Source organism: Muscardinus avellanarius (genome assembly GCF_963383645.1).
Source record: "Muscardinus avellanarius genome assembly, chromosome: 3".
NCBI lineage: Eukaryota > Metazoa > Chordata > Mammalia > Rodentia > Gliridae > Muscardinus > Muscardinus avellanarius.
Genome location: NC_137788.1, coordinates 140494889 through 140522294, shown reverse-complemented (window position 1 = coordinate 140522294; position 27406 = coordinate 140494889). Strand labels below are relative to the sequence as shown.

Below are 27406 nucleotides of genomic sequence, written 5' to 3'. Positions count from 1 at the left end.
TCTGCACCGCCCACCCCTGCATGGTCCTCTGGTGTCCTGGTAGCCTCCAGGTCTGCTCCGGCCACATGGAGTCCTGCTGCCAAGCTGCTAGAGCCCAAGGCGTCTGCGGCAGACTCCAGTAAGTTTGGACTCGTGTCCTGGACGGGGATACCTAGAGCGGGGCTGAGTCTCTGCCCTTTGGAGGCTCCCAAAGATGCTGGGCACAGACTGGGCACTCTGACAGCTCTGAGGGTGAGGAAACCACAGAGCACTGCCAGGAGGCTTCAGGGGGAGCTCAGGGTGGTGCCACTTAAAAAGTAAACTCCCCCAAAGCCTGGATCAGGGACAGAGGTGACCCCCTGGCGCCCCCTTGGCCCTGGGTGGAGCTCTGGGGAACAGAAGTCCAGATCCATCCTCAGCAGCCCAGACAGCTCCCCGCCCCGCCCGCTCCCTGTCTGACTCTGCCACTTTCTCTCCTCGCCTTCTTCCACCTCCTTCCCCTGCCCTTTTTCTCTTCCTAAAAAACATAGAGAAATGGGATTCAGAGCCTACACCGCCTGCGAAATATGGTTCAGCCTCCCCAAAAGAGGAAATGCCAGCGCGCGGGTTCTCATGGCAACTCCGGCTCCACCCCCCGCAGCCGCCCTGGGCCCATATGGTGAGATCGGCATGGCACTGACTCAGCCACGCCCAGGGCCCAGACCAAGCTGCAACAGGGCCTGGCCACAGCCCAGAAGACCACCTCCTGCAGGGCCCCCGGGGGCGGGGGCCTCAGCCTATCCCGGGGACAGGGATGGGGGGATACTCGGGAGCTGCCTCAGCCCTAAGTGGGGGCTTTCTATCGGTCGGCAGGGGTCTGGTGGGTTCCAAAGGTAGGACAGTGGGGGCTAGCTACAAGGGCACCTCCTGGCCCGCTCCCTCTGGCTGTGCTCTGATACATGCCCTGGGCTTTGGGAGTCCTGGATTAGGTGTGAGGGATACAGGGAACAGGAGCAGACCAGGGGCCGGCCCCACCCCAAGTCACAGTGTGCCATAGAGTGAGGGACGGGACTCAGCCGAGCCCCGGCAGAGCCACCCCCAGACACTGTCCCCTGGTGGCCCTCAAGTCCCCAGCTCCTGCAGCCTGCGTGGAGATGCCTGCCTTTCCAGGCCAGTTGGCATTTTCATGACTAATGAAATGGAAACAAGTGCCGGGCAGGCTCGGGGACTGCAGGGCTGGCCGCTAAGAAGCAAGTCTTCCAGGCCTGGCAGCCTCCCCTCCTAGGCCCCGCAGACCAAGCCACAGAGAAGGGCAGTGGAGGGACACCTGGGTGCCTGATACCTGCTCCCTGAGCCTCACCCCAGAGCAGGCACCCTCGGCCTCAGCCAGCCCGGGACCACCTTCAAAGAAACACCTTGGATGGGCAAGATGGAGAGGCGACCCTCGTGGGGGGAGGAAGGTTGGGGCCCAGCCAGCCTGGATTCATGAAAAGGCTCCTTGTGCCACCCTGGGCCCATTCTCTCTGGAAGCTCTGGACCCCAAGATTTCCCTGTCATGCACCATCCCTCCTGTATTATTCTCACTTCTAATCCTTCTAACCAGACATTCCAGTGAGTGTCAGAGTTAGGGAATCCCAAAGTGGATGAGTCTGACTCCCCAGGAGCACGTAGATGGAGCCCAGGGTGGGTGCGAATTACACAAGGTCCATGGTCAAGATGGGCCCAGAAGCAGGTCCCTACCCAGCGTCCTCCAGTCCCCAGCCCCTTCCTTTAATCCTGTCTCCTCTTCACTGAAGGAAGGAAGGATGGATAGATGGATGGATGAGGGGGGCAGGGAGGAGAGACAGGGGAACAGATGGGCTCGGAGGCTCCGCCGCGGGGGCTGGAGGCAGGGGGAGGAGGCCTGGAGAAACTGGAACTGTTACAAAGTTGCGAGTTAAAACATTCTTCACACTCCCGCCTCCTTTACTGTTCTGATGCACCAAGACGTGACAAAAATGTGTCAGATTTTTAAAAAACCACACACATACACAAATGCCAGTCCCCGTCTCTGCCGCCCGCCGAGCCTGGGCCATCTGCTTCCCGGGGGTGGGCGAGGAGTGGGGCTTGGCAGCTAGCACCACTGCTCTGGACGCCCCCAACCTTGGGCCCCAGAAATGGTCCCGGCTGACGATGGCGGGTTGCCGCGGAAGTGGGAAGGCACCTCTGCCTTGAGCTCTGCCCACCCCACCCTGGTGCCCAGGACACACCCTGCCCTTCACCCATCTGGACACAGGGTGGGGACCCTGGGGCACGGAGTCTTCCCTGAGCCTCCCAGAGCCCCTCTCACCGTGTAGCTGTGAAACTAAAGCCCAGAGGAGGCCTGTCCAGATCTGCACGAAAGCAGAGTCCTGTTTTTGCCCTGCACATTCACTCAACAAACATTGGTTGGGCATGTGCTCACACCTTGTGCTGGTCTCCATGCCATTCTGGGCAAGGGGATCCAGTGCTGATCAGACAGATGTGGCCTGGTGAAAGGTGGCGGGGTAAGCAGCTGTTTCTCCCCTCCCCCATGGACCATCTGCTCCAGTACCAAAAGTTCTGTGTGTCCGGAAGCACTTGGATCCTGGGAAAACCCAGGCGCCCGGCCACCCTGGCAGTGTGTGAGCAGAATCTTCAACATGATGGAAAGGGCGCCATGAGGATCATGGGAGAATCCCGGAGCGGAGGGGAGGCCTGCCCCGGGGCATCATGGAAGGGGAGGGCCTGTACTGTGGTCTCTGGACAAATGTTACTAGAGTTGCAGAGGCAACTTAGGGACCAGAAGGACCAGGAGAATTCAAAGAAACTCATTCAGGCAGGAACCTGGGGCAGGGGCTGGGCTGGGTGCTGGAGAGGTAGGTGGGGCCCTGAGCTTCCCCAGGGAGACCTCTGGGCATGGAGAGGGAGGGCAGGAGCTCGAGGTGTCCACATTTGCAAGTAAGAAACCCTAAGAAGCCGGGCGTGGTGGTGCACGCTTGTAATCCCAGCATTCAGGAAGCTGAGACAGGTGGATCGCGGTTGGCCAGCCTCAGCTACTTAGTGAGGCCCTTTGCAACTCAGTGAGACCCTGTTTCAAAATAAAGACTAAAAAATAGGGCTGGGAGTGTAGCTTGGAGGTAGAATGTCCCTGGGTTCCATCCCCAGTACTGCAAAACAACAACAACAAAAACCCCTAAGGCTGGTCACACTTCACTATGGGACCCCCTCTCCCCATCCCCAGAATACCTCCACCCCTGCCAGCCCGCCCCCTGGCCGAACAGTCTGCTCATCCGTGGGGCCCAGCCCAAACGCCACCTGTTCTAAGAAGTCTCCTCCAACTCCCGAGAGGCAATGCGATCGCACCCTACCTGGACGCCCCCACAGGAGGCTGCCAAGTAGGGGCCCCTGTCAGTTCCCACATTTCCTCTCACTGATTTTGAGGCCATCTGACCAGGGATGGACACAGAGGCCCAGGGAGAGGAAGGCGTTTGCCCCAGACCTCACAGCAGTGATAGTTGAGGTCAGTTCAGAAGTACGTCCCCTCTGAGTCCAGAGTCCCCAGGTTCCTGCCATGGTATTGGGGGTGCAGAGAGTCAGGGTGTGGCTATCACCCCACAGAGGGATGGAAGAGTGGTCATTACCCTGGCAGGCTGAATGGAGAGGGCTGGGATGTGGCGGCTGGGCAGGGAGGTTTATAATGGAAGTCTCTTGGCTTAGTTAACTGTTCTATGAGGCTGCCTGTTCTGGAGAGCGGCCAGGGCAAGAGGGGCCAGGTGGGGCCGGCAGCCTGGGAGCAGCTGGTCAGCTTCCCCCAGCAGCGATGCCCCAGAACCAGCGGTGGAGTCCCACTACCATGGCAGACTGACTGGTCAGAATTAGACACGGGGAAGCCAGGCGTGGTGGTGCACGCTTGTAATTCCAGTATTTGGGAGGCTGAGACAGGAGGATCACGGTTTGAGGACACCCTCAGCTACTTAGTGAGGCCCTTTGCAGCTCAGTGAGACCATGTTTCAAAAAATAAATAAATAAATAAATAAATAAATAAATAAATAGGGCTGAGGTGTAGCTCAGAGGTAGAATGTCTCTGGGTTCCATCCTCAGTACCGCAGGGGAAAAGAAGAAGAAGAAGAAGAAGAAGAAGAAGAAGAAGAAGAAGAAGAAGAAGAAGAAGAAGAAGAAGAAGAAGGAGAAGGAGGAGGAGGAGGAGGAGGAGGAGGAGGAGGAGGAGGAGGAGGAGGAGGAGGAGGAGAAGGAGAAGGAGAAGGAGAAGGAGAAGAAGAAGAAGAAGAAGAAGAAGAAGAAGAAGAAGAAGAAGAAGAAGAAGAAGAAGAATGAAGTAGATCTGGGAAGCCGAGGCAGGAACATCACACATTCGAGGCCAGCCGTGGCAACTCAACAAGACTGTTTCAAAAAAATATAAAGGGCTGGGGGTGTAGCGTGGAGGTCGAAAGCCCCTGGGTTTAGCCCCCAATTACACACACACACACACACACACACACACACACACACACACAGTGGTTAAAGTCCTGTTGGAATAAAAAATCTCTTCCCTACTCTGCTTCCAAAGGGCTCCTCGGGCTAACTTTCTAGAAAAGAGTCAGCCTCAGTCTTCCCACCAGCAAAATGGGCTCCTCCTCCAGCTCCCCTCCCCTGTGAGGTGCAGGTAACCAGGCTCAAAGACGGCTCTGGGAGCAAGGTGTGGTGGCGCACACCTATAATCCCAGTACTTGAGAGGCAGAGACAGGAGAATCACAGGTTCAAGGACAGCCTCAGTACCTTGGCAAGACCCTGTTTCAGAATAAAAAGGGTTGGGGGTGTAGGACACCACTGAGTTCAACACCCAATACACACACACACACACACACACACACACACACACACACACACACACACGATGGGGCTGGGGCACATCCAGGCAGAAGAGTCACAGGTGTGATGGAGGTGGAGCTGCCGTGAGCCCTGGGGACTTCCTGTTACCATGGAGACATTGCCTGACTCCTCTGGGGCTGTGTTAGTGGCCTCAGCCAAAGACCACTAAAGGATTCCTGAGCTCCTGGGGGGTGAGCACCCTGCCTGGAGCCCCATGAGGAGATGGAGAACTGTGAGCCTGGGTGGGGCAGACCTCCCTTGCCCACGCAAGGTGGTCTAAAGCCACCTTATGGTACTGGGGATGAAACGCAGGGGCATTCTACCTCTGAGCTACACCTCAGCCCTATTTTTTATTCTTTATTTTGAAACAGGGTCTCACTGAGTTGCAGAGGACCTCACTAAGTAGCTGAGGCTGGCCGCAAACCTTGATCCTCCTGTCTCAACCTCCCAAATGTTGGGATTACAAGCGTGCGCCACCATGCCCGGCTGCCTGCTGGAATTCGAGGTGCTGACAACTGGACCCTCTCTTCTTAGCACCAAGTAGAACTGGGAAGCAGCAGGGGTGAGGGGAGCTCTCCTCCTTCCAAGAGAGCTTTGCCTCTCCTCATCCCCCCACCCCTAACCTTATTCTCTCACCTTCCCAACAACTGGAAATTCATTTGGGCTGATGGGTTAAACAGCTTCATACCCATACAGTGTTAGGACAGTGTCTGGCACAGAGTAAAGACCGAGTGTTAGTAATTATTGCTAATCATATTGCTATAATGCTCTATTCAAACTGCAACTATCAGCGAGGCAAAACTACTGCCTGACATGGACACCTTAGTATGAATTAGTTTTTAACAACCACCTGGCTTTCCCCTCGCCCTATTCTGAGGTCAGCTAGTTCTGAAGGAAGGGTAATTTTGGATCTTGTTGTGTAGGAGGCATAATAAGAAAGGCGTGGAGCATCCGGTTTCAGGGAGCCTTCGGAGGGTGGGGAGTGAGTAGCCTCTGGGGTGGAAAGTGCCCTCCGTCCTCCAGTGTCTGGTGTGAGAACCAGTGGTGTAGATGGGGCAGGAGACACCTGCCCTGGATGGGCAGGAGGGAGGGGCCCTGGCTGCGCGGTCTGGCCGCTGCTGGCCACCATGCTGGGCGCTGCTGGGCGAGGCCAGCGAGATTGGGATGTGCTGGGGGTGGTTATGGGCAAGCAGACTGGAAAATGAAGCCTTTCAGCTGGCAAATGAGTTTACCAGGAACGAGATGGGCAGAGGCTGTGCTGAGAATGGTAATGCTGGGGGAGGAGAGCTGGCTTCCCAAACAGGCTGGTGGGTCAGCAGGTGGATGGCTTCGCCCCTTGCTCTCAGGCGCCCGCCAGGCAGCAGGGGCCAGTTAAGACCCCCAGACCACCTGGCACCAAGAAAGCAGAGGGACCTCTGGAGGAGAGGCCAGGGAAGCCTCTGGCTTGGCACGATCTCACAGGAGAGGCGGGATGACGTTAAAGCATGAGGGACAGTGGTCAGACTTGCAAAAGAAATTCTGGGACAGTCTGGAGAACGAACAGGGGATGCTAGGGTCCTGTATCCATGTACCCGCTCCTCCCGAGAGCCAGTCCCAGCTGTGCTTCAAGGTGCCAGGGATGTCCTGCCATCCCCAGGCCAGGGCAGAAGGAGGTCCTTCTTTGACCCCAGCACTCAAACATGGCTGGTGAACAGACCGACCCGGGGCCTCTACCACCTCGGCCCTGCCTTTCCCCATCAGCGTCCCCCCTCTGCTTCCTTCCTGGAAGGGCCCTCTCCACACAAGCAGGAGTCACCTCCAGAATGTCCAGCTGACAGGTGGAGTTATCTGTGTCCAGCTCCTAGCCCTATTGATCAGGAGGATACGTGTAAGAGCGTCCATCCCCAGCCTGCTGTCCCAGGGCGCCTGACGCGCCCACTGCGCTCAGTCAGGTTGGCCAAGGGGAGATGCGACCTTCCCCCTCCTCAGCCGCCCCAGCACCCCGCTGCTATCGCTCTGCCCAGGGGGCCTCTGAGTACTGGGTGCAGCTCAGCCACGGAGTGAGAGATGGAAGAAGGACAGAGCTGGCTGGGCCCCTGGGACAGGAAACTTCCCGTGGCTCTCACAGAGGGGGCAGACTGGCCAGGTCCCCTCTGAGGAGAAATGAGCCCAACCCCTCCACCCTCTCCTAAAGCCCCACCACAGTGCCCAGCTCTGGCTCCACCCCTCAGCAGCGCCCTGTGCCCCAGAACTTGGGACAATTTAGAGCCCAGGAACCCACGCCAGAGCTACCCTGTGCACCTGCTCCCTCAACTCAACCTCATGTGTGCACACACGTGTGATCACACCCAGGGCACGTGTGACAACAAATACACACAGATGCTGCCGAGATTTCATCAGCAGACCCCACTCAGGACGTGTTCTATGCTAGAGTAAGAATGGGCTTCGCAGATGGCTCCGCGCATGCACGGACAGCGTGCCAGTCAGACCCCCACTGGCCGGCAGGATCCCGCCTTTGGGGAATCTGGAGGTGCTGAGCCACCACACACATGCCTGACGAGCCTTTTGAGGGTCTTTCTCACCTCCTTAGCTAATTTTTTTTCTCATTTTTTTGGTACTGGTGATGGAACCCAGGAGCCCCTTAGCTAATTTTACCCCAGTGATATCAGGAAGTCCTCCTTATATCTAGCTTAAATCAATTATCTGTTCTTTCATTCAACACAGTTCCATTCCTGGCTCCTGTGGCCACGCCCTGGCAGAGGAGAGACGTGCTGGGTGTCCTGAAAACCGTGGTGGGTAAGAAGGAAGTGGTGCCTACAGGGGCGAGGGCACAAGGGCTCCCGGGGGGTCCTCTGGTGGCTCACCACACTCATGACCCAAGGGCCAGTTTTCCCAGATAAACAGGAAATCCCATCACCCCTCCCCCCCAGTCTACCAGCCTCCCTGACTCCCTGGGGGTGGAATCCCCGCTGCACTGTGGCCTCTCTCAGGGACCAACCTAACTGCTCAGGGCCGAGCCAAGTCCCACTCCAAGCTCATCCAGAGCCAGAAGTGACTGTAGCTGTCCCCCTGCTCTCAGGACCCCCTCCCTGGACACCCACCCATACCCATCCCACCCTGCCTGCAATGCCATCATGGGGCCCTCCCCTGCGACCATGCTTTCCCTGCATGGGGTTGCTATAGGCTTCCCTGGGCCCCCAAGCCGCAGGGGTTGCAGCTGGAGGGTCCTGGGGCCTGACTGGGTGGGGGACATGCTCAGGCCCAGAGTGAGGCCACAGGGAGACGGAGGGCCAGGGGGCCAGGCCTGGGGTCCTGTCCCAGGGCGTTTCCGGCAGGACTGGGGCTGGCCTCTGCCTGCAGACCAGCTTACAATTCAGAGCATCTGCTGGAAAGGAGGGGGTGAGAGGCCTGGAGCCCTCCCTGGAAGAGTGACCCAGATTCTTTCTCTCCTGCCACACAGGAGCCGTGTGTGTGTGTGTGTGTGTGTGTGTGTGTGTGTGTGTGTGTGTGTCACACGCACGCGCGTATTTGTACTGTGCGTACACTTTCTCAGCCCTGGCAGGCGGCAGGGTGCGGAAGGAGGAGGCTTGCTGGAAGCTCTGGGAAATGAGAGAATCCTCCCAATCCCTGGCTGCTGTCACTAATAGCTGAAATACACTCTTGACAGCAAAGTGCGAGGCCGGCTGCCAGGCCCCGGCTTGGCTGTCGGGGAGGGCCCTGGGCCTCCGGTGGCCAGGTTGTGGCCCACACCTGGCCACACCTCTGGTCTTCCTGACAGCTCCTTTCCTGGCAGGTCCTGGGCAGTGAGCTCCCCATCACGGGGCTGTCCAAGTGGCAGGGGGAGGGCTCCTATCTGTCAAGATGCCATAGCAGATACTTGGGAATGGGTGGGGAGGGATATGCACAAAGCCAAAAAACGATCTGAAGGGCCCCTCCTAGCCTGAGCTGTCCCCTTGCTGTCCCCCCCTCTAGCCACAGTGCCCACAAGTTAGCTGGCCTACCTACAGGAGGCCAGACCTCAGGACTCAGGGGAGGCCCGGGAGGGGAGGCTGGGCCCAGGATTGAGAGCAGTGGGTTCTGGCGCTTCCGGCTAGGGTGGGAGGAGGGGCGTGTGCCCAAGGAACGGCTGGCCACTCCCTGGGGACAGATACAGAACCATCCTTCCAGGTCATACTCCTTCAGACATGTGATTAGAGCTGCATGCACAGGGACCTGTGTGCACAGAGGGCACACGTGTGTGGGCCTGTGCACAGGAACATAGGCAGGGAGTGGGTTACTCTGGGCCCCTTGTGTGAGAGGGATCATCCTGAGATCCACCCTGGATGAAGCCAAATCCTCCGAAACCTCCCTGGAGCTAAGACTCCAGAGGAAGCTCATCCGCTGCCCTCACTGCAGGCTTGTGGTGCGGGCATCTGCACTGGGGGGCTCTTCACTCTCCAGCCAGGTCTGCCTGCACTACTCCATGTGTGTGCAACACCCCAGCTCTGCCTGAACCCTCTTCACCGAGGACCATGACACCACACATGATCACCTCCTGCCTATCGGGGCCTCAGTCACCTTCCTGCCTCTGGGAAGAGTTGCTGCGAGGGCTGGGAGCTCTGAGAACAGAGAGGCGGGCTTGGGAGGAGGCAGCCATGGCCACGGCCAGGCCAGCCCCAGCGCAGAGCGTCCGGTCCCTGAGCCCAAGGCAGCCCTGGCTGGTCTGGCATCCTCTGACCTCACACAGGCCCTCCACAGATGCTGGGGAGCGCCCCCCACCGCAGACGCCGACCTGCCCGAGGCTCAGCCTACACTGGGTAGGAAAGGAGAGATGCCAAGGTGGCCCCCTCCAGCCTGCCCGGCAGCATGCCCAGGGCCACCTCTCAGACCAAGTCTTTGCATAGCTGCTTCCTCTGCCTATGGTTCTTGTCCTTCTCCATCAGCTAGAACATACTTCTCCTTCCTTTTTTGAGAGGGGTACTAGGGATTGAATCCAGGGGTGCTCTACCTCCCAGATACACCCCCAGCACTTTTTAAATTTCTTTTAGTGTGTGTGGGGGGGGGAGTCTGGGGTTGGAACCCAGGGGCATTCGACCTCCGAGCCACAGCCTCTGCCCTATTTTTATTCTTTATTTTGAAACAGGATCTCACTAAGTTGCGGAGGGCCTCACTAAGTAGCTGAGGCTGTCTGCAAACCGCGATCCTCCGGTTTCAGCCTCCTAAATGCTGGGATTACAAGCATGTGCCACCATGCCCAGCTCTTTTTTTATGTCTTATTTTGAAGCAGGGTCTTGCTAAGTTGCTGAGGACTTCACTAAGTTAGTGAAGCTGGCCATGAACCTACATCTTTCTGTCTCAACCTCCTAAGTCCTGTGATTAAGGGCATGAGCACCAGGCCCAGATTTTTTTCCTCAATGAATCTATTTAAATATTTCCTTCTCAGAGCAGCCTTCTCCCCCGCTCCACCCATCTCCATGTGGTGCTCTGGTGCAGCCTCTGCTGGCCAGCTCCCCCTGCTCCAGCTAGTTCTGATCCATCTCCCATGGCCAGGACCTGCTCCTGGCAGGGTGAAGAGGGGCCTTTCTCTCCCACTCAGCCCCCTGCTTCTCCTTCTCCACTTAACCACTCCCCCAAGCCTGTCAGCGTGACATTAATGGGCTGACAGTAATAAGCCACAGCTCCTCCACTTGTCTGGAGATTGGGCCTCAGCCCTGGAAGATTTGCTAATTACAGCCACAATAAGGAACTATCAATGATGGGCATCAATTGTGTTGCCTCCCGCATCCCTGTCTGTTTATTTGGAGATGAAAGGAGCCCCAGGGCCATCTCTCTAAGACTCTGCTGAGTGGAGATGAAGGGGAGGAGGGCTCCCTGGGGAGAAAGGAGCACCCTGAAACTTGAGTCATTCAGGCAGGGTCCCCTCTGCCCAGGGCCCAGGGCTCAGGGCTGCGGCTGAGCGCAGAGGGCTCTGCACAGGGAGGAGGAGCCATCTTGCTCCCTGCCTGGCTTCTCCAAGGACTTCGGCCCCCTCTCTGGGCCTCAGTATCATCTTTTGCCAAATGGGTGCAATGATCCTAGTCCTGTCTGTCATGCAGCGTGAGGGGGTGAACGCGCAAGGTGCTAGTTAGCAGGGTGCCCCTGGTGGGAACGTGGTGAAGACTGTAGCCCGTGTATGGGGCAGCTAAGGAACGAGGCACCAGCAGAGGGTCAGACGTGTCCTAGCTCAGTGAACTCTCAGAAGCAAAACCTGCTCCCCACAAACCCATGGGGCACTCAAATGGGATGGGAAACGAGCAGGCGGTCAAGGCAGAGACAAGAGAGGCAGAGAGGGGCCCCACCATGCCAGCTGCCGTCTGGTGAACCCAAACTGCTAGGCCGTGAGGACTGGCCAGGCTTCGGAGCCACAGCCCAGGACTGGCGCGCCACACCAGCCATGGCCGAGCTCAGCAGGGCAGCCCTCAGTCCACGGGTGAAGCTCTTAGTGACCCGCACCCCAAATCCAAGGAGCTGAGAAACACATTCAGAGACAGCCCAGGGAGCGTGCAAAAAGCATGCGTGTGCCACAGAGGGACGTGTGCACGAGCAGTGCGTTCAGGACCACACTCACAATGCTGGACTCCTAGGTGTGCATGCACAGCAAAGAGACAAGCGTGCGTACCTGCACACACACAGAACACACATGTGGAAACAGATATGTCCTAACAGATGTATCCTAAGTGTGAAGACACACTTATGATATGGTCTCTTTCTCTCTCTCTCTTTCACACACACACGCACACACACACATGCTCAGCCTCTGAGACGCAACGCCGGGTTCTTCTAGCCCTCGGGAACTTCTCTCTGCTGAGAAGGAAATAAAAAGCCCCATGCAGCCTTCAGGCACGTGCGGCTCTCAAGCCGTGGCAAAGCCAAGCAGCAACGATCAGCCTGGCTGGGAAGCGAGGCCCAGTGTGGCCTGAATATTTCACGGGAGATTTTGCTTCACAGAAAATCCCTTCTTCCCCTCTGTGCATGTCAGGGTATAATTACCCATTAGGTAGTGGAGCAGAAACCTGGGGGATGCGCACGGGGCCCGGTTGGGGCCTCGATCTGTCTCTGCACAGGCCTGGTAGCACCTGGAGGCGCCTGTCCCATCTCTCACCTGCCCCCGTTGGGGCGCAGAGGAGAGCTGGGTGCTGCCTCGGGGCCACCTCTGCCCCGGCTCCTCCCCCTCTGCCGGCTGCTGGTCTCAACTTTGCCGCCCACCTCCTCTTCCCCTTCTCCTTCCCAGCCATACTGTTGTGTGCCGTGGCTCCTGAGAGAGACAAGGGACAGAGAGAGAAGGAAAGTACCAGAGGGAGGGACGGAGGACATCTCAGCGGCCCCGGAAGAGGCTGATCCAGAAACACGCTTTCGCACTCCTTAGGCCTAGAAGACGCCCTGACAGGCTAAGGTTCGCTCAGGGGCTTCCTCGGGCCCCCACCCCACTCAGGAGCCCTCCCTGGCTCCCAAGCACCCTGTGTCCTCTCCATCCTGTTCAGTAATCAAGGGCTAAAGACTCAGACTCCTGCAGGGTCCAGGGAGGAAGAGGCCCACAGTGTGTGTGTGTGGGGGGGGGCAAAGGCGGGCCTGGGAGTGGGCAGCCCCCAGGCCAATGCACAAGCCAAACCCTTTCCTGAGCTGGCAAGGCCTTTCCTCGGCACAGACCTAAAGGCACAGGTTCACAGAGACTCAGGCACAAACGTTCCCGGCAGCACTGTCCACAGTGGCTCCAAAGTCAGACCTACTGGGTGGCCAGGAAGGAACGTGGTATAAACATGGACAGCGTACTAGACATGCTACCACACAGATGACCCTTAAAACTGTCCTGATGAGGGACAGAAGCCGGGCCTCCGAGGCCACGTGTCATAGGACCCCATTTATACGAAATGTCTAGAACAAGCCAAGCCAAATGGGGAGAGAGGTACAGCGGCGGTGACCAGAGCCCTGCAGATGAGAGAATGGGCTCATTGCTTCTTGGGGTAGTAAAAATGCTCTGGAATTAGACAGTAGTGATGGGTGCATAAGTCTGTATATACACTAAAACCTGTTGACTCGCACACTTTAAAATGGCGACTTTTATGGCATGCAAAGTACATCTCAATTTTTTAAAAAGCACCTTTGTTTGCCGGGTGTGGTGGCTCATGCTTGTAATCCCCGCGCTTGGGAGGCAGAGACAGGAGGATTGCGCAGATTTAAGAGACCCCATTTCCAAGTAAAAATATAAAATAGGTCTGGGAGTATAGCCCAGAGGTAGAAGGGTTTCCAGGAAACCCAGTACTACCAAAAAAAAAAAAATCACCTTTGTTCAAAATGGAACAAAACACATCCATAAGCCACATCCCTGTGAGGGGCCTCTAATTTTTTTTTTTTTTTTTTTTTTTTACAGTACTGGGGAAAGAGCCCAGGGGCATTCTACCTCCAAGCAACACCCTCAGCCCTAGTTTTTATTCTTTATTTTTGTAACAGGATCTCACTAAGTTGCAGAGGACCTCACTAAGTAGCTGAGGCTGGCCACGAACCATGATCCTCCTGTCTCAGCCTCCCAAATGCTGGGACTACAAGCGTGTGCCACCATACCCGGCTCAGCCTCAAATTTTTAACTTGTAGTTGACACATGTGTCCCTTCACAAGACTGGAAGCTCCTGGACGGGAGCCTATCTGAGGTCTAGAGGATCCCCAGAGCGTCTTCCCAAGAGCAGGCCCTGGAGGCACAGAAGTGACCAGAGCAACACGCCACCCAGGCCAACTGCCCCTCTGCTGGCTATGGTCCAGGTTCTAGGGCACTTGCCCTTGAGGCTGCGAGGCCGCTGGAGGCAGAACTGTTGGAGGGCAGAGCTTCCTGCCTCAGGCTCCCAGAGTCCCTGGGCCTGGACTAAGTCCACCTGCTGTCCTTGGCTTCAGCCACCTCCCGCAGACAAGCACCTGTGCTGCCCTTCCGGGGTCCTGTGCGCCCAGCTCCCTCCAGCCTCCACCCACAGGGCCCCTTCCTGCCTGGCACAGTCCTCTCCTTCCAGAATCCTGCTGCCCCCCACCCCGGCCCTCCAGCAGGGCTCCCTCCCCAGCTGAGCACCTTTAGGAGGCCATCAGCCTCAGCTAGAAGGCAGGTGTCAGGTGTCTCAGAGGCTGAGTGTCAGCAACTGTGAGTCCAGGGTTGCCTGGCAGGGGAGGACTGAGAGGAGGATTGAGGAAGGAGGGAAAGCCCTGGGAGACTCAGCCGAAGTCCAACAAGGTGAGGATGCATTTGGACAACCTTTAGACAGATGATGACCCCACAACTCATCCTCCTGAGCAGGGTGAAGGATGGGGGAGAAGCCCCAGCTTCAGACAAGCAGTCTACCACCACCCCTGCCCCAGCCACCCCCTGTCCAGTGGCAGGAGGCAGCAGTGGGTGGAAGGCAGCACTCACTGTACTGACCTGCACCTCCAGCACCTCAGCCCAGCCGCCCTCCCGGATGACCGCTGGGTCAGGCTCAGCCAGGATCCTGTGCACACCTGAGGCTGAGCCTGACGATGGGCCACACCCTGACCCTGGCAGGGTCCACTGGCCCTCAGAGGACTCCAGGAGGCTCCAAATGGCTCATCCTCTCTCCTCCTCCTCAGGGAGGGGTGACAGATCCGGACTGTGGGTGTCAGATGGGCTCCAGCTCTGCGTGACTGCTGGTAGCTAGGCCCTGGGTGGCTCGTGGGCGGGTGGCTGATTATCTGACCTTCTGAGTCCAAGCACCTCACACACCTCCTCTGGTCTCAGAGGCAGAAGGCATCTAATGGATGCCAGGTCCTGCTCTGAGCTGCCGCCCAGCTCTCCTCAGAGAGCACCCCCATGGGTGCAGCGCCCCCACCCCACCCCAGGGCGGAAGAAGCTGTGAATTGTAGGTGCTGCCCTGCTTTGCGCCCCACCCTCCCTCAGGCCTTTCCTGACCCAGATGCACAGCTCAGTCCCCACCCTGTCCCCAGGTGGCTGTCAGCTAATCCCAAAGAGGTGTTAACTGATAATTAAGATGCTAGCTTCCCTGCCAAGAGTGTTTTGGTTTTAACAGGTTGATTTTGGAGACGGGAAAACCTCCAAGACCCAGGCAAATGGGAGGCAGGGACGCAGAGTGGGGTGCAGCAGGTAGCCTGTGTCTGGAGCCCTTTTGACCTTCCCGAACTCACTCCTCGCCTCCCCCTTCACCCAGAAGGACAGGACGCAGGCTAAGAGCTTTCCAGTCTCGGCCCCACAGCAGGGAGGCCATGCCACTGGACAAGAGATGAGGCCCCCCCTCAACCTCTGCTTCCTCATCTTCAGATAGGAAAATAAAATACCAGCCTTTCCGGGTGTGGTGGCGCACGCTTGTAATCCCCGCGTTTGGGAGGCAGAGACAGGAGGATCGCGCAGGTTCGAAGCCAGCCGCGCACGCTGGCTTAGGAGACCCTGTTTCCAAAGAAAAATGTAAAAATAGGTCTGGGAGTGTAGCCCGGAGGTAGAAGGGCTTCCAGGAACCCCAGTACCACCAAAAAAATAAAAAATAAAAAATAAAACACCAGCCTTGAAGAACTTGGTACAAACTGACCAAGCTGACCAGGAAGGCCCCACGTGCTGGGGTGCACAGGGCCCCGAGGGTCCTGACTTCCCTTCTGTCCCCTGCACTGAGTGCGGGTAGCTCTGTAGCTTCTGCCTCTCGAACTGCGCCCCGTCAATCAGCGCCCCGTCAATCAGCGCGTCTCTAAATCTCCCCCCAGGTGAAGATCAGCGGGATTGAGGTCAGGAGCCTGGGGGACGTTTAGCGGAGGGCGAGAATGGAGTCCAGCATGGCAGGGAGAGGACACTTGATGGACAGTATCAAGGATACTGGCGTGCCATTTGGATCCCTACCTCAGACCACGCACATATGCACATTCCAGATGGATTCGAGATTTAAACATTTCAAAACCTACTCAATAAATAGTGGCAGGGTGGCGCACACTTGTAATCCTAGGACTTGGGAGGCTGAGACAGGAGGATGGCAGGTTCTCAGCCAGCCTCAACAACTTAGTGAGGCCCTCCACAACTTAGTGAGATCCTGTTTCAAAATAAAGGATAAAATAAAGCTAGGGGTACACCCCAGAGGTAGAGCACCCCTGGGTTCCGTCCTCAGTACCTCCCCCCCCCACAAAATTTTATAAACAATTAGAAAACAAAATAGAACATTAAAGGTGCACCCCCCCACACACACACACAAAATAAACCCCTGCAATGGGTAAGCCAGGAACAAAGGAAAAGAGGGATACACTTGAACTCCAGAACAATTTTAAACTTTTGAGGGGTAGAAACAAAAAAACCCCAAGCCCCCAAACAAATAAAACCATAGGCTCAAAGAGAAAAAAAAAAAAAAAAAAGCACACAAAAAGACAAACCTGCAAAAACTACGTGTAACCTAATGGAGTGAAATCCCTTAACCTCTTATAAATCAATTTGTTTTTGCAAATCAATATGACACACTTCACTGCCTTCCAGACACGGAGACAAGGCCACCTGTGACCTCTGCATCGCTGTCCGATGGTCGATCCTCACCTGCCCGGCCTCCACTCGCGGCGGCCCCACGCAGCCCCCCCATTCTGGGCCTCCTCGGCCCCCCACCCCGACTCCTCACTGCCAGAGCTCCCAGAGCTGGCTCACGCACGGGTCCATCTTCTCTTTTCTGTCTATGCACATTCCTTCGGTGTTCTCACCCAATTTTATGGCTTTAAATACTCCGTTTAGGCTGAGGACTCCAAATTAGCATCTCCAGCCCAGGCCCGGCCCCTGGACCTCAGCCCCCTGCAACCCGCTGAGATCTGCTGGCCTCTGACTCTTGACCTGCCTGCAGGTGGGGATGGATCATGAGTGTCTGATCTAGGCCGCGGCCTGTCACTCACCGCTTTGAAATGCTGAATTTATTTTTGACAAAGGGCCACCCATTTTCACTTTGCTCTCGACCCCCCCACACATATAATGCAGCTAGTCTTATCCATAGCTGAGTTGCTTCTGGGCCCTACACCACCTGCTCCTCCCTATTCCTCCACCTCTGTTGGTGGCTACAGACTGAGCGTCCCTAATCTGGAATCTGAAATCTGAAATGGTCTATTTTGGGGATTTTATGAGCACCAATGTGACACCACAAATTGAAAAGTCCACACTGCAAACCTTCATTTTGTGCACAAAATCATTAAAGGTATTGTATAAAATTACCTTCAGGCTATGTGTACAAGGCATATACAAAACATAAATGAATTTCTTGTTTACACTCAGGTCCCATTCCCAAGGTATCTTGTCATATAAATGCAAATATTCCAAAATCTGAAAAACATCTGAAATCCAAAACATTTCTGGCCCGATACTCAACCTGTGCTCGGGCGGAAGCCCTTGAACTCATCCTGGGCTCCCTCCTCTCTCCTGCACACACCACCTCATCTATCTAGTCTCTCAGCAAGTCCCACTGGCTCTGCCTTGAACGTGCACTCGGGATCTGCCCACTTCTCCATCAAGAGCACCTGGGCCAAGTCCCTGCCATCTCCTCCCAGGCTCCTGATCGATATCCCTGCTCCACATCTGCCAGAGGGATCTGATCATCTGATCAAAACGTAAATCAGAGCCGGGCGTGGTGGCACATGCTTATAATCCCAGCATTCGTGAGGCCGAGACAGGAGGATCGTGGTTCATGGACAGCCTCAGCTACTTAGTGAGGCCCTCTGCAACTCAGTGAGACCCTGTTCCAAAATAAAGAATAAAACATAGCTGGGGGTGGAGCTCAGAAGTAGAATGGGTTCCATCCCAAGCACCGCAAAAAAAAAAAAAAAAAAAAAAAAAAATAGGGCTGGGATGTGTGGCTTGGAGGTAGAATGCCCCTGGGTTCTATCCCCAGTACTGCAAAATAAATAAATAAAATGTAAGTCAGAAGCCAGGTGTGGGGGTGCACACCTGTAATTCCAGTACTTGGGAGGCTGAGATAGGAGGAGCTCAGGTTCCAGGACAGCCTCAACAACGAAGCAAAGCTCTCAGCAACTTAGTGAGATTTGTTTCAAAAGAAAAAATAAAATAGAGCTGAGGGTGTGGCTCGGGAATAGAACACCCCTGAGTCCAATCTCTAGTACCACAATACAATCAAATGAAACCTAAGTCAGAGCCTTCCATAGCTCCCTACCTCATTCTGAGCAAAAGCCAAAGCCCCTCAGTGGCCCACAGGGCCTGCAGGGTCCTGCCCTTGATCTCTCTCTCTGGCCACATGTCCCGGCCGTTCCCGCCTTCTGCTGTGCCAAACAGGCAGGGCCTACTCCTGACTCGGTCCTTACACACACAGTTCCCTCGGTCTGGGACACACTTCTCCCAGACATCCACAGGACTCACTCTTAAATGCTGCCTCCCGGCGAGGACTCCCCGACGACCATATCCAAGTTGTCCCCTCTGGCTCTTTCCTCGTAGCCACTCAACACTCCCATACGCACTGTGCATGTGTTCACATGTTTATGTCTTTCCTTGGCTGTCTCTCCTCCACTGGAGCATAAGCACCATGGAGCAGGCTTTTATTTTTGCCGTCAGTTTTGTTCACTGTTAAATCCCTAACCAAAACAGTATTTGATATATAGTAGGTGTGCAACAAATTCTTACCGAGCGAGTGGACGTGTACAAAGAAACTGAGCAGAGGACCTGGCAGGACAGGCCACTGGCAAATGAAGAGATCGAAATGGCCAAACAGCATGTACAACCCTGCTCACCCTCTTCAGTAAACAAAGAAATGTAGGTGTAAGTGTAAACATCCTCTTTACTTAGCAGATTGGCAGGGATTTACATAGTAGATGGTGCCCAGGTTGGCAAGGGTATGGACGTGCACGGTCGGTGGGAGAGGAAGTCGGCCCAACCCTGGAAACTCAAAACAGATCAAATGTGGAAATGCCCACGGCGTGACCCAGGCGGACGCTTCCGGGAACACCGAAGGCCCCGCAGGGCGATGCACACAGACGCACAAGGCCAGAAGTTCCCTGAGCGAGCTTCATGAACAGCCAAATGTGGGAAATGACCTAAACGGCCACCGATGGGATTAATAATTGATGACGAAATTATAGACCATCATACGATGGATGTGAACGGAGAGGGTGGAACTCCACGGACACACCTGGGAGAGAGAAGCCGAGCGATGGAGGGGCACAACTAGTACGAGCCAGTGGTTTTTTTTTTTTTTTTTTCTCTCTCTTTTAAAAATATGTTTGTAAGTGCATGGAAAAAGGTCTGGGAGAATATCTATCAAACTAGTCAGGACTGGTTAGTGAGCCATTGGGAGAAAAGGATTATGGGAAGGACTCCAACTGCATGCTTGAAATCCCTCCAGGTAGAGAGATAAAGAATACATAGAGAACATATCACTTTAGTGATCAGAAAAATGATTCTGCTGAGAGAGAAAACACGTCCTATGGCTCCCCAGCGTTAAAGGATGCAGAAACAGGCCATCCCAAGCCCCCCATTATCAGCCCGGCTCCATCCCTGACTGCCCCACCCCACCCTGGCAATCCCAAACACTCCAGGTTCCAAGCCCATGGAACAATTTTCTGCTCCTGATTCTATTCACAGTTCCATCCCTGTCTTGCAGCTCTGTTCACAGGTACAAGGGTCCAGCCTGGCCCACTCCATCACCTCCTCAGAGTGAAGACAGGAATCCTATGGCTCTGCTAAGGGCCAGGACTGCTGTCCCTAGGGACGACAGCCTACCCAATCCAGAGATGCCCATGGATTCTGGCCTGAGTATCTGAGCTGAAGTTCACCTGCCACAGGTACCAGAGGAGCCGGCCCGAGGAGGACAGGTGTCCTAGCAGAGAGAGCTGGCCGGCTGGGGAGGGACACTGGGGATCCAGCCCCCACGGTGATTGCCAGATTTAGCAAGTAAAACTGTATGCACCATGCAAGATTTGGGACTTTTTTTTTTTATGGTACTGGGATTCCTGGAAGCCCTTTTACCTCCGGGCTACACTCCCAGACCTACTTTTACATTTTTATTTGGAAACAAGATCTCCTAAGCCAACGTGCGGCTGGTTTTGAACCTGCACGATCCTCCTGTCTCTGCCTCCCAAGCGCAGGGATTACAAGCGTGCACCACCACACCCGGCGGGGACCTATTTATACTTAAAAAAAAAAAAACAAACTTCATTGCCTAAAGTTCAAATGAATTGGAGATCTGTATCTTTTTTCTGGTAACCTGAGCCCCCACCAATCCCCACCCTTGCAGGGCACAAAAATGAGAGCCTGGGGCCCAGGAGCAAGAGATGAGAGGTAGAGATGGGCTCATTTCTGGTGCCGGAAGGAGCACCCCTGCCCAGGAGGAGTCCCAGGAGAGCCTGGAACTTCCAGAGTAAGAGCTGTCAGCCAGCCATAGTGGCGCTTGCCTGTAATCCCAGCACTTGGGAGGCTGAGACAGTATTACAGGCTCGAGGGCACCCTTAGTAACTTGGGAGACCCTCAGTAACCCAGTGAAGTTCTGTTTCAAAATAAAAAATAAAAAGGGGTGGGGGTGCCGGGCGTGGGGGGTGCGTGCTTGTATTCCCCGCGCTTGGGAGGTGGAGACAGGAGGATCTCACAGGTTCGAAGCCAGCCCTGCTGGCTTAAGAGACCCTGTTTCCAAATAAAAAATATTAAAAAAAAAAAAAAGGTCTGGGAGTGTAGCTTGGAGGTAGAAGGGTTCCATCCCCAGTACCACCAAAAAAAAAAAAAAAAAAAGGGATACACCTCTGGGTTCAATCTCCAGCACCTCCCTGCCCTAAAAAAGAGCTGTCAGGCACCATGATGCTGGGTAGCAAAAAGCCAGAGTGATGTGGAGGGACGGACTCCAGATGCAAAACCTCCCACCACTGGACGCTCGGCAGGTGTGCGCTGTGAATCAGATGCCAAGCATGCAACCAGACAGAGCAAAACCTGGCTGCAGAAGCCCTGTGCCCCCCCTCAGCTGTTCCCAAAGGTGGGGACTCCTTCCCAGTAGGCCCCCAGCTGCAGGGCCTTCAGACCCCACACTGTCCCCCAATGTTGCCCCTGGCAGGTGCTCATTCACTGCGCGCCACCATGCTCTCCACCCTGCTCGCCCCTACCTGGGTCAGATGGCGCCGGGAGGCAAACAGGCGGGCCTCTGGGGGCCTGGGCAGCAGCAGCCTGGCTGTGGCGGTCCCAGCATGCACTGTGGAGGAAGAGTGGGACGGTTAGGTTAGTGCAACGAGGATGTCGTCCTGTTCCCCTGAGCACAGCCTCTCAGCACGGGCATCCCTCCCCGTCCCCCGCACCCTGATTGACTGTAGCCTGGCACTCCAGGCCCTGCCAAGGCCCTCCCTGCCCACCGCCTCTCAGTGTCCGCCTCGGGCCCCACCTCTGCAAGTTTTGTTGCAGATCACGCAGGACAGCCCACCCCATTCTCTCAGAGGCTCCTGTTATGGCCCAGCAAGTCCATCCTCGGCCACCTGGAAGCTTCACTGATGTGGGGAGGACAGCTGATGTCTGCCTCACCACCCTGCGACACATTAGCCAAGTCCCCACCGCACACCACTGTCCTCCTGCCTCAGCCTGCTGGATGCCGGCAGCGACACCACTCCTTCCTGGTGTGGCATGGTGCTAGGCTGCTCCTCCTAGACAAGGTCACTGCACTGCTTCCCTTCCCTCCTCTCTCTTCCTGGACCATCTCAGCCACACTCCTGCTGCAAACACTCCACCAGTAGCACCCACAATGCCCAGAGGAAGCCCCTCACCTGGCCTGCACCCTCTCCCCACTGACTCTGCTCTGGCCGCACGGCCACCTTACTGTCCTCTCTTCCTGGCTGGGGACCTTGTCAGAAGGTCCCCCTGAGCATCACTCGTGGGGTCCTTTCCTGTGACACACTGCCTGCTCCCCTGACACTCCCCTGGTTCCCGCAGCCCACACCCCTGAGCTTCCAGGGAGCTTCCCTGAGGCACAATTAACCTGCTGTGCAATTTGCCCTCTTTAGAGCACAGCTCCATGGGTTTTGACAACTGTGTATAGCCTCTGTAGTGGCCCGTAATCAAGGCATAGAACAGTGCTGTGGCTTCTGCCCCACCAAGGCACAGAACAAGTCCGCCACTCCCCAAACTCCCAAGGTCTTCCTCTGGAGTCACAGCCCGCCCCAGACGCTGGCAGCCCCTGATCCGCTTTCCATCCTTGCAGTCTGGCCTCTTCCAGTGTCTGCAAAAGGAGGCTCTATGCGTAGCCTGGACTCAGGCTTCGTTCACTCAGCACGATACATTTAAGATTTGTCTCTGTTGCACTATGTCAGAATTCCATGTATTAGCCGGGCATGGGGGCGCACACTTGTAATCCCAGCATTTGGGAGGCTGAGACTGGAGGATCGTGGTTCACGGCCAGCCTCAGCTACTACCTATTGAGGCTCTTTGCAACTCAATGAGACCCTGTTTCAAAATAAAGAATAAAAAATTGGGCTGGGGGTGCAGCTCGGAGGTAGAATGCCCCTGGGTTCCATACTTAGTACCGCAAAAAAATAAAATAAAATAATAAAATAGGACTGGAGTGTAACTCAGAGGTAGATTGCCCCTGGGTTCAATTCTCAGTAACACACACACACACACACACACACACACACACACACACACACACTTTCATTCCTTTTATTGCTGAGTAGCATCCTTTGTTTATCCATTCACCAGTCAGCTGAATACTTGTGTTGTTACCAGTTTTTAGAGATTATGAATAAAGCCACTAGAAATAGCCACACACACAGGTTTTTGCATGAACAAAGTTCTTACTTCTCTTGGTTAAGTACAAAGCCAAACTGGGCGTGGTGGCACACGCTTGTAATCCCTGCACTTGGGGGAGGCTGAGACAGGAGGATCACACAGGTTCAAAGCCAGTGTCAGCTACTTAGTGAGGCTCTCAGCAACTTAGTGAGACCCTGTTTCCTAATAAAGTATAAAATAGGGCTGGGAGTGTATCCCGGAGGTAGAGCCTCTGGGTTCCACCCCCAATACAAAAAAAAAAAAAAAGTATATAGCCAAGTTGCATGTAAGCACTTTCTTTTACCTTTCTAAGAGAGTGTCAAGCTATTCACCAAAGCGGAACCGCATCACCAGCCTATAAGGTTCCAGTTGCTCTGTGTTCTCCACAACAGTTTGTACATCAATTTATTTATTTTACTTTTTGGTCGTACTGGGGGTGGAACCCAGGGATTTTCTACCTCCAGGCTATACTCCCAGACCTATTTTATACTTTATTTGGAAACAGGGTCTCACTAAGTTGCTGAGAACCTAAGTAGCTGAGGCTGGCTTCGAACCTGTGCCATCCTCCTGTCTCAGCCTCCCAAGCGTGGGGATTACAAGCGTGTGCCACCACGCCCCGGCTCTGTACTTCAATAAAAAAAAAAAAATCAGCGTAACAATACGTAGTGGTATCTCACTGTGGTTTTAATTTGCATTTCCCTGATGACTAATGATCAGGAGCATCTTTTCCTGGGCCCGGTTTCTTTTGTCAGTACCACCACTATGGGAAACCGTGATCTTAACTGGTTTACCTGTTTGCTTCCACTTCCCCATCAGCTGTGAGAGCAGAGCCCTCTGCATTTACTCTCTCTACGCCTAGAGCCATGGAGCTGTGGCGGAGGTGGCGGTAGCTGGCATTTACAGAGCCCTCGGGATGCACCAGCAATATTCTGAGCACCATGAAAAAAAAATTTTTTTTTTTGCATTACTGGAGATGGAACCCACAGGCATTGTACCTCCGAGCTATACTCCAGCCCTATTTTTTTTAGTCGTTTTATTTTTGAAACAGGGTCTCACTGAGTTGCGAAGGGCCTTGCTAAGTAGCGGAGGCTGTTGGTGAACCACGATCCTCGGGTCTCAGCCTCCTGAATGCCGGGATTACAAGCGTGCGCCAGCACGCCTGGCTTCTATGCAAATATGAATTCACTTCATTCTCACTATCATCCTAAGAGAGATGCTACTATCAGTATCCCATCCCACCGAGCAGAAAACTGAGGGAGAGAAAGGGATTGGTCTGGTAGGATGTTACAGTAGGATGAGTCCTACTCGGATCCCAGGTGTCCTGCAGTCAGTCTCCAGTTGTAACCAGGACACTCCACGGTCCACCACAGCAGGAGGGATGGGGAGAATGGCCAGGAAGCCGTGCCCTTGCTCCTCTGACCCCCCTCTCTGACAGTGGTCCTGAAACAGCCTTTATACCGGAGAATGCCGCTGCTCGCTGCTCACAGAAGGGCAGCCTGCTCCCACGGTGCTCCTTCAGCCCCCCGAGGCTGTCCTGCCAGATGAGAAGCTCTGACCGATGAGCTGTGACCGAAGTCACGTGCGCCCTTGCTGGGCCAAAGCATTTAAGGGCCAAAGTCGTCCCCTCTTCTCCGCCACAGCTACTAGAGGTCACGTGTTCTGACTGGGGCAGCTAAGACGGCGGGGCTTCCGGCAGCCCGGGTCCCTGAGTGACTGCGTGGGCTGGAGTGCGTCTCATTTTCCACACTGACACGGAGGAAAGGGGAAGGGAGTGGGACTGCGCTGAGTTGCTGAGAGTCTGGAGCGTGGAGGCGATGACTGGGCTGTATTTGGCTTGAGAACATGTTTGGGTGACTTTCTGAGTGATAGAACTACGACCCATTTTGGGAGCCTCTAAATAACTGAGGGAGGGGTAGAATTATATAACCCCCAAGTTAAAGGGTTCCCTACTTAAAAGGACAAGGGGAGCCCCCGGCCCCGCACCCATCAGCAGGACAACTGTTGGAGGCGCCTCTGGGACAGCGCGGCCTGGCTGCGTTCTAGGGCCAGATCTTGCTGTCAGGCGCCTTCGGACCTTTCTCCTTGACTGGGGCCTGGTGCCAGCTCTCACAAAGGCCCTGAAGCTCCCACCTCACGTGCCCTGGGTGGACAGACAGCTCAGGGCACAGGGAAATCCACAGGATCTTGGCGCCCCAAATGACAAGGAGCTGTGAACGTAATTGCAGGCTGATATTCTGAACTTATTGGCACTTTCCTTTGGCAATTACCACCTTAAATACTGTGTGCTCCTGGGGGACAACAGGGAGAGCAGCCCTTCAAGATAACAGAGCACTGGCTGCAACCTGAAGGAACCCCCTAATGTTTATAAGCACCCTGCAAAAAGCTGGGCGTGGTGGCGCACGCTTGTAATCCCAGCATTTGGGAGGCTGAGACAGGAGGATGGTGGTTCACGGACACCCTGGGCTACTCAGTGAGGCCCTTTGCAACTTAGTGAGACCCTGTTTCAAAATAAAGAATAAAAAATAGGGCTGAGGGCCTAGCTCAAAGGTAGAATGCCCCCGAGTCCCATCCCCAGTACTGGAAAAAAGAAAAGAAAGAAAGAAAGAAAGAAAGAAAGAAAGAAAGAAAGAAAGAAAGAAAGAAAGAAGGAAGGAAGGAAGGAAGGAAGGAAGGAAGGAAAGAAAGAAAGAAAGAAAGAAAGAAAGAAAGAAAGAAAAAACACCCTGCAAGTTCTTGCTTTTCCAAGAAGTGAGACTTGGCTGCAGTGAAATATACCCCTCCCCCAAATCAGGTGTGACACAGTTTCCATGAGGCTATTTAGAAAGACTCTTCTAGCATGAGGACGTTTTAGGCAAATTCAAGAAGGTTCTTGCCTGTGAGCTGTGCATACGGATCTTGGCATTTGTCTCTGTACATACAAAAGGTTGCCTGGTTTTGAACTGCAGCCAGGGTAGCTGTGAACTTTGGTGTTGCAAACTACTCTGCAGGGGTACAGAGGTCTCGGGGCAGTGAGACTGGGTGGGAGGCAGGAATGGTGGTCGTTGAAAGGAAAACGGGCAGCCAGGCATGGTGGTGCTTGCATGCATGCTTTCAATCCTAGTATGTGGGAGATCGGGAAGATCACGGGTTCAAGGCCAGCTTCATAAACTTAGCAACTTAGACCCTGTTTCAAAATGAAAAAATAAAAAGGGCTAGGGGGCATAGGGCATAGTTCAGAGGTGAAATGTCCCTGGGTTCAATCCCCAGTACCAGAAAGAAAGAAAGAAAGAAAGAAAGAAAGAAAGAAAGAAGGAGGGAGGAAGGGATAGAGGAAGGGAAGGAGAGGGAGAAAAGTAAGTATGGAAAGGGGAGAGAGAGAGAGAGAGAGAGAGAGAGAGAGAGAGAGAGAGAGAGAGTGTGTGCACGCTCAGGTAAGGCAGGTTTAGGGGGACTCTGGGAAGGAGGGGAGATGGGAGGCCTTGGGGACTGAGGCTTCCAGAAGGCGGCCATAAAGAATATCTTCTCAGCCGGGTGAGGTGGCACAGGCCTGTAATCCCAGTTCTTGGGAGGCTGGGACAGGAGGATCACAGGTTTGAGGCCAACCTCAGCAACTTCATGAGACTCTGTCTCAAAATAAAAAAAATAAACAAACAAATAAAAAGAGGCTGGAGGTATAATTCAGATGTAGAATGTCCCTGTACAAAAAAAAAAAAAAAAAAAAAAAAAGCTCTCAGGAAGACTTGCCAAGCCAGATATAAAGCTTCTATATGGCCAAAGATACCATAAACAAAGTTAAAAAGACAAACAGCAGACTAGGGAAAATATTTCCACACATATAACAGATAAAAGTTTTAAAATTCCTAATATACTAAAAGCTCCTTTATATCAATAAGAAAAAGGCAAAAAGAAAAGAAAAATGGGCAGAGGATCTGGACAGTCAATTCACAGAGGAGAAATACGCCCAGCCAATAACGCAGGCAAAGACTCGCAGCCTCCCAGAAGCATGTGCGCGCCGAGGCCGCGGCGAGCTATTTCTCTCGATTGGCAGAAATTAAAAAGATTGACAAGGTTCAGCGCGAAGGATGGTGCGGGAACGGTCACTGGCGAACATCAAGGGCAGGCACATAAACTGGTCCCATCTTTTGGAAGAACAACGTGGCAGTAACTATCAAAATTTAACAAGCATCCCCTCCCCCCAGCAACTCCACATGGAGACATCTATCCCCAGAAATGCCTACGTGTGTCAACAAGATCTATCCACGAGGATGTTCACTCGAGCGTTATTTGCAAGAGTGAAAAATGGAAGACAACCTAAATACCCATCAGCCTGGGACTAGCTACATAAATTATGCTATGTCCAAACAATGGAATATTAGGCAACGATTAAAAAGAACATGGCAGATCTGTGTGCTGAGACACTGACAGATGCCCACAACACACCAGTAAGTGAAAAATGGAAGTTGGGAAAAGATGTACAAACAAAGATTCTACTTATAATATACAATAAGCCGGGCATGGTGGCACACACTTGTAATCCCAGTACATGGGAGGCTGAGACAGGGAGATGGCAGCCAGTCTCAGCTACTTAGTGAAACTGTTTCAAAATAAGGAATAAAGGCACAGGTTAATAATCCCAGTACTTGGGAGCCTGAGACAGGAGGATCACAGGTAGCCAGCTTTAGCTACTTAGTAAGGACCTCTGCAACCTAGTGAGACCTTGTTTCAAAATAAAGAATAAAAAAATAGGGCTGGGGGTGTAGCCGTAAGGTAGGATGCCTCTGGGTTCAACCCCTAGTACTGTAATAAACAAACAAATAAATGTTTTTAAAGGCACAGAAAAAGTTCTGGAAGGAGACACACCAGACCCAACAACTGTGGGACCTTGGCAGAAATGGGGACTTTCCTACT

At 54.3% G+C, this 27406-nt stretch overlaps 1 protein-coding gene across 1 annotated transcript in view; it reads right to left on the bottom strand.

Moving 5' to 3' along the window:
• The window catches only part of LINGO1 (leucine rich repeat and Ig domain containing 1), a gene marked incomplete at its 3' end in the record, with an annotated part of 59854 nt that extends 38938 nt beyond the window's left edge, over nucleotides 1-20916 (bottom strand). Inside the window, exon 1 of the mRNA XM_080690825.1 lies at nucleotides 20872-20916. The remainder of the gene's footprint in view (nucleotides 1-20871) is intronic.
• Between the last annotated feature and the right edge of the window lie 6490 nt (nucleotides 20917-27406).